General features: G+C 42.1%; 1 pseudogene; it reads left to right on the top strand.

Annotated features, from left to right (window-relative positions):
- Positions 1-5,191: 5,191 nt before the first annotated feature.
- Positions 5,192-6,043, top strand: LOC114700578 (annotated as a pseudogene).
- Positions 6,044-7,303: the final 1,260 nt, after the last annotated feature.

Genomic DNA, 7,303 nt, shown 5'->3' with positions numbered 1-7,303 from the left:
AAACACAGCTTTAGGCTAAATACAAAACAAACAAACACAAAAGCAAACAAACAAGCAAAATGTTTCTCAAGCCAATTCTTGAATTAATGGCAACACACAAAATTGGAGAGTTTACATAAAAATCAACTGTCCTATAAAATTTGAAGATGGTATAGTGGGCCTGAAAAAACTGACTATAGCTGAGGAAAAATGCCCCTTTCACACACACACACACACACACACACACACACACACACACACACACACACTGTACTTTGCTACAGTCCTATAAGGACTACTCATTTGTATCAATGTTGGGGTACTATAGGAATCTGACCTCTCTCCCTCTCCTGTGTAGTCAGAGGCACATAATTCTTTTTGTATGGCCAGCAAGGTGGAGTGGTAAGTCATTCATAAATACTGCCCATTTCTAAGTCTCTTCACACACATATCAGAGTTAATGTCTTGAAAACGCAAGGTTCAACAGAGTTCGTAAGAACATCAACACGGATCGTGAATTTAGGCTCATGGATAGGTACTAGAAGAAAACTGGGCACAGAGTGTAGTCCACAAGTCATCTTGCTGTTTCCTAAGCAGTAACCGTTGGCCATCCCAGAACCACTTGACTATGAAGTAACTATTTCAGGAGAGCAGTTTAAAGAGAACCTAAGATACTTTCCTAAGAGATGTCATCTCTGCCCACCACAAACAATATGAAGACCCTGATAACATGGCTCATAAAAAGGATGTTCCATCCACTCGAGAGAACTTTAACTAAATAGCTCTTCCTAAGTTTCTCTTACTGGCTTAGGAAGCCTGTCTGTAGGTCTAGAGAGAAGGGGTCTAGAGATGGCTCTGAGTGAAGGAACCCTTATTGCTCCTACAGAGGACCTGTATTCAATTCCCAGCACCCACACGGTAGCTCACAACTACTGATAATCCCAGTTTCAGGGCATCAGACACCCTCTCTGACTTCCTCAGGCACCAGGCACGCATGTGCACACACACACACACACACACACACACACACACACACACACACAGAGTGCATATACATACATGCAGGCAGACACATTCGTGCATGGAGAATAGACAAATCTAAGACAAACAAAAAATGAATTTTAAGAAAACCTGTTCATCAGATGTTTTGCCCACATCACCACAGCTCTTCTAGCATCAAGTACAGGAGCAACCTTTGAGAGAAACAAGCATACCATGCATTCATCTATGGCTGGAGGATCTTCAGTAAAAATCAAGATTAAAAACATAACTTTAAATCTCCATCTGGGGCTGAGAAAATAGCTAGGCTGGAAAATCCTTGCCTAGGGTACACAAAGGCCTGGGTTCAATCCCCAGGCCCACACACAGCAGGCATGGCTGTGTATGGTGGTATTTTATTTGTACTGAAATGTGATTTTAATTGTATGTTAATAAATAAAGTTGCCCGGGGGTCAGAACTATTAGAGCCATAGCAAAAGCTGGGCGTTGGTGGTGCACACCTTTAATCCCAGCACTTGGTAGAAGAGCTAGGTAGATCTCTGTGTGGTCAAAGATACAGCCAGCATTGGAGACACACGCCTTTAATCACAATACCACAGAAGACCTGGAGGGCTGTACATACAGGCAGTGACGAGGTAGTCATGTGTTTGGGTTTACAGCCAATGAGAAGGCAGAACAGAAAGTCTATATAGAGACAAACAGACAGGAAGTAGGTCTCTTTCAGAGAGGTCTCTTGGCTAAAGAGGTTAGCTGCAGCAGGTGGGTAAGGCTCTTAGCTCTGATCTCTTGGCTTTCTTCTTTGCATTGGTTCTGTGTTTCTTATTTAATAAGATGGTTGGTTACATCTACAGTTGTGCTTGCCTGTAATCCCAGCAGGAGGTGGAGACAGGAGGATTAGGAGATCAAGGCCATCCTTGGCTGCATACAGAGACCCAGGCGAGCATGGGCTACATTAGACCTTGTCTCAAAACAAAAGCAACCCTACAAATGAATGGATTTAATGAAGAAATGTTATCAAATGCCCAGAACTGTCCCACACTAGTGTATGTTGTATCACATTCTGGTGCCCTCTGCACTGTGACAAACTACTATCTTCCATGTAATCAGTATGCATTCAAAACGCACATCTACATTGTTAATTATATTTTAAAACATGAAAATTACAGTTTAGTTAAGTGGATTAGAAATAAGCCTTTCAGAGTGTGACAATTTATTAATGAGGTGAGGTCACTTAGTTCCTTATTATATGTTCAAGCGTTTAAAGAAAACGGAGTTTCATTTACTCCTTTATTTGATGACTAAATCAGTCATGCTCCCCCTAGCTTCTTCCCGATAGGCAGAACTTTTTAACCCAACAGGTAAGGTCAATCCAACCAAGTGATTCAGGTAGTTTCTCATGAAACATTTCGTCGCCAGATCTTGGCTCCTTAGTCTTCTCATGGTCTTCCCCTGATGTCCTGCATGTGGAAATGATGGCTGTGGTCTTGCCCAGAGTGTCCTGCATGTGGAGGTGATGGCTATGGTATTCCCCTGGGGTCCTGCATGTGAAAGTGATGACTATGGTCTTCCCCAGGGTGTCCTGCATGTAGAGGTGATGGTTATTGTCTTACCAGGGTATCCTGCATGTGGAGGTGATGGCTATGATCTTTCCTAGGGTATCCTGCATGTGGAGGTGATGGCTATGGTCTTCTCCAGGGTGTCCTGCATGTGGAGGTGATGGCTATGGTCTTCCCCAGGGTATCCTGCATGTGGAAGTGATGGATATGATGGACGATGTTCTCCAGATCTCTACTGTTCTGTGACTGAGTTGGGGGCAGGACTACTTTTTGCCTCTTGGTTGAGGAGCTGCATTTGACACACTTGTGCCACCTCCTCCTTCAGGAGTTGTGTTTGTTTGGTTTCTGGCTGTCCCTTCTTGGTTCCTCCCACTCTGTTGCCCTTGTGCTCATCTCCCACTTCTTTGCAGTCCCTGGGGGTGATCTTTCAGCTTCCAGGCTTTAAACAGCACTTATGTGCAGTAATTCCTGAATTTATACCTACCCACCAGAATGCCCCCTTGGCTTCAGAACTTATTCTTCCAACTTAGATGTACTTCTCAAACATCCTACACAGCTACTTTAATGAGATAGTAAGAGCCATCCTAGACTCAACATGTCCAGTTTCAGGTTCCTTATGGCCATACCAAATACTCTCCCACGACCTGCTACTTATCATTCCAGGTGCTAGACCATAAACCTTGGGGTCATTCCTTGGATTTCTTTCTTTCTGATCCTGTTTTCATATCTAAGCTAACCCTCTTGACCCAGCCTTGATGTATCCAGAACCTTTAACACAGCCGGCTCTCTCTTCTGGTCCAAGTCATCACTACTTCTTACCCAGATGAAAGCAAAGGCCCAAACCCACACACTCTAATTACAACCCAGCCCTTACAAACAGTGTCTTCGCAGACAGCCGGTGTGGTCCTTAACATTTTTAAATTATGTCATTTGTAACATCCTCACCTTTGCCCAGAACTCTCTGGAGTCTTCCCTTTCCACTGAAAGTAAGGGGTTGTCTTTGTCTCCTCTAACCTCCCATAGCCAGGCTCATCTCAGCTTCATGTCATAGTATTCATTTCAGGTAAAACTGACTGCCTTAGTCAATTAAAACAGCAAGCAAGCTTCAACCCCAGGGCCTTTGCTCTTGATGGTCCATATGCCTTACACCTTCACATCTCAAAGGTCCTTGCCTAAACATCACTTATACATGAGTCTCTCCCAGACCTCTAGTCCCTCTATTCTGAGACTTCCTGTCAACTTCTTTGACTTTATATTTTCTATTACAATAATCATCATCTGACATAATCCCAATTTATTTTCTCTGGCCTCTTTTACCCCCCATTATAAGTGTGCTCTCTGTGTCTGTCTGTCTCTCTCTCTCTCTTTCTGTCTCTGTTGCTCTGTCTGTCTCTCTCTTTCTCTCTCTCTCTCTCTCTCTCTCTCTCTCTCTCTCTCTCTGTGTTATACATGTGTATATACATTCATGTTTATGTGTACAAGCATTAATGTATGTGTGTGCTATTGTGCGTGAATGCGTGCGTGAGTGCATATGTGCATGTGTGTGTGTGTGTGTGTGTGTGCCTGTGGAGGCCCAGAGGTCAACAACTGGTATCTTCTCCAATCACTTTCTATTTTTAAAATTTATTAGTAAGTTTATTAGTTAGTTGTTAGGGTTTTTTTTTTTGAGACAGAGACTCACTAAACCCAGAACTCTCTGACTTCTTAACTAGCTGGTCAGCAATCCCCAGGAATCCTCCTTCCTCTTGTCTTCCCAGTTGCGGAATCACAGGTACACCTTGTCATGCCCATGCTTTCCTGAATCCAGGCCCTTTTGCTCTTATAGGAAGGATGTTACCAACTGAGACATCTCACCAACCCTTGAGGGACCATTCCCTAGTCTGCTGGAAGCTGAGAAGTGGATTGAGCACTAGCATGTCAGCACCCATTGCTCTCATCTGACCAGCTGTGACCAGCTGTGTTCACTTGCCTGTTATGGACTGTACCCTGAACTGTGAGCTAAAGTAAACCTTTTCTCTCTGAAGTTGCTTTAGTCAGACTATTTTTATCACAGAATGGAAAAAGAAACTTAAATTCCTACAACCCTGTTACCACTATTAACATTCCAGGATGACCCTTTTTAACACATGTGGGAAGCATCAACACAACAATCTATCATTATTTGGACATATTTAAAGTAAGTTGCTTATCTCTATAGACTGTTCTAAATTTCAGCATACTTATTAGTTATGTTTCCTTACATTTTTATGAAATCTATTAAATACAATAAAATATATCCAGAATATACAATCATACCTTTATGCTACTCAAAATTCTATAAAAACACCAGAACTTCTGCAGGGGTCCTTGTGGGTGGCGATAACTCGGTGATTGCCAGAATTGGGGTGACCGTATACCTACAAGACCTCTAACTACTCCCATGGCAGTCTACATGCCAGCATCCTGGAATCTGGATCCATCAATCCACAATGAAGCCCATGGCTCCTAGAGTCCAGTCTATTTAGAATGCAGGTAAATTTTGAGAAGTATCAATGCCTCAGTGCCCATCAAAGGACTGCTAGGATCTACTGCCTGTGTGAACCCGTGGCCAGCCAAACCATCCATGTTTCATGTCCCTACTACCCTTGGTCATAACACATGATCAGCCTACAGAAGACATGTGTCCTAGTGTATCTTATGATGAAGAGCCCCCTCAGAACACCTGCAGTGATGAATCTGAACTGATGAGAACAAGAAGTGGTCTATCTGCAAGCCGACAGGACGAGGACAAAGACATGAAAGAGGACTTCAGAAGAAATGTTCCTCCTCTTCCCAGTATTCAAGAGGATAGTCTCCTCATAAAGAGGAGACTTTATTTTTTCAGAAATTCAAGTGTAGGTCAAAAAGGACTTCTCACACACCAGATCTGGATCTAGTGGAAGGCACTCTCCAAAACTAAACAAACAGCTTGGGTCACATCCCAGGAGGTTCAAGCATGCTCATGGCACCATATAGAAAGCCAGGAGGTAAAAAAGAGACCTGGCTAGTCTCTGAAACCATCAACAAACACACAACCCTCAAATTCTTCAGCAGGTTCCCCATCAAAAATGTGAAAGACATTCAGTGGGTCCAATGAAAAGAGATCTCCTGAAGCCGCAGCAAGCAGGCTATGGAAAAGCCAGAGATCAGAGGTGAAAGTGACTTGACTAAAATGTCTGAGTCTGAGGTTGGAGTCGTAGCACCCCTGGATCAGCCACAAGAACCTGGGTCGAACAGAACAGGTGTCACAGACTTCATTGATGATCACCTGACCAACCGCCTCAAAGCAACAGCATCAAAACCCAAGGAAATTGAGCAAGCATTACCACCAAGACTGTGAAACCTTCGAGATAGTGGTGACAATGCTGGCTGGAAAAGACCCTTCCTCAGAGAAGTCCATTCAGCTTGCACTTCGGCAGAAGTTACATGAGAGAAGCGAGCGGTATGTGAAAGAGCTCAGGCAATCCATTGCGGACTATGACATCTCTTAAGAACTGGTGCTCTACTGGGAAAGCGTTTCTTGACTGTTACTCCAGGATTTCATAAATCTTTCATGTATGGAATTTTGCCATGAAAGGGAATGCTTCATGATAACTATATCTTAGTGGAAAGTAGACATCCAACATTAGCTCTTCAGAACCTTCCCTACCTATCGAGCCTCCTAATTTATACACACGCCAGTGTTTGGTCAGTGTCTTAGCCTGATACTGGAACACATGTGGAACAGCTTTCCATACTTACTCATGTTCTGTAGTCTTCCAAGTACGTGAATGTGTGGCCGCAGAATATACTTCATAGTTAAGGATTGAACTTCATAGCAAATCATACCATGGGAAAATGTTAGAATTTTGAGTTGGGATTGTTATTGGGTTTTGACTTGCTTTTCTTAAGTTTTCTTGCTTTTTTAAAAATTATCCTACCTTAAAGTATATTACTTTTGAAAGACAAGAAAAAGACACCAGAACATTATAATCTTCCTAAGAAATCCCTTCTTGTCCTCTCTGACTCAATCTCATCTACAAGTCCTTAGCAGAAATCAGCAGCATAATAGTTTTCCAACATTTACTTTTACATTATCTAGAATTTCATATAGAATTATATTATATGGATCTTCTTCATAAGGTTCATTTTACATATCTATGAATAAATAGAAATAAATTGGTGAGTATGGGGAAGTATTTAGTTAGAAATGCAGTGATGACTATAGTTAACTTTGAAAAACACCAAAAAATTAGGTGGATAGATGTGTAGATAGATATTCAGATGAATAGATAGGAGATTGATCCATCTTGTTGAATGTATTAATAGCCTATCTGTTTCTTAATAAGTAGTATTTATGTATATTAACATGCCACATCTTTGCCTGTTATTTGTTTGTTTCCCAGGATTGAAGATGGAACCTAGCATCTTTCATATATTGAGTGAGCAATGTACTACCAAGCTACATCTCCAGCCTACCATGTTTTTCCTACATATTCCTACCTGTGGTCACTTGGGCTATTCCCTATTTATGCTCATTTCAACAAAGCCTCTTTGACTGTCCCTGGACATGTCTTCATCATGGATCTGTATTTTCATTTCCCTTGAGTCAGTTCCCAGCATTGAAATATCTGGATCATGGGAATTCAGATTGTTCATTTCATTTTATAAAGTAACAAAAACAATAGCCAGAACCTTGCAAAGAGGTCAATGTCATGACAGATCCTTACCAACAAGGTGCCACAGCTGTAGCACTCTTGTGAACTTGATCC

This window comes from Peromyscus leucopus, chromosome 18 (genome assembly GCF_004664715.2).
Source record: "Peromyscus leucopus breed LL Stock chromosome 18, UCI_PerLeu_2.1, whole genome shotgun sequence".
In the NCBI taxonomy this organism is placed as follows: domain Eukaryota; kingdom Metazoa; phylum Chordata; class Mammalia; order Rodentia; family Cricetidae; genus Peromyscus; species Peromyscus leucopus.
Note: the sequence above shows the minus strand (reverse complement) of the source record. Positions and strands in the feature narration are given on the sequence as shown.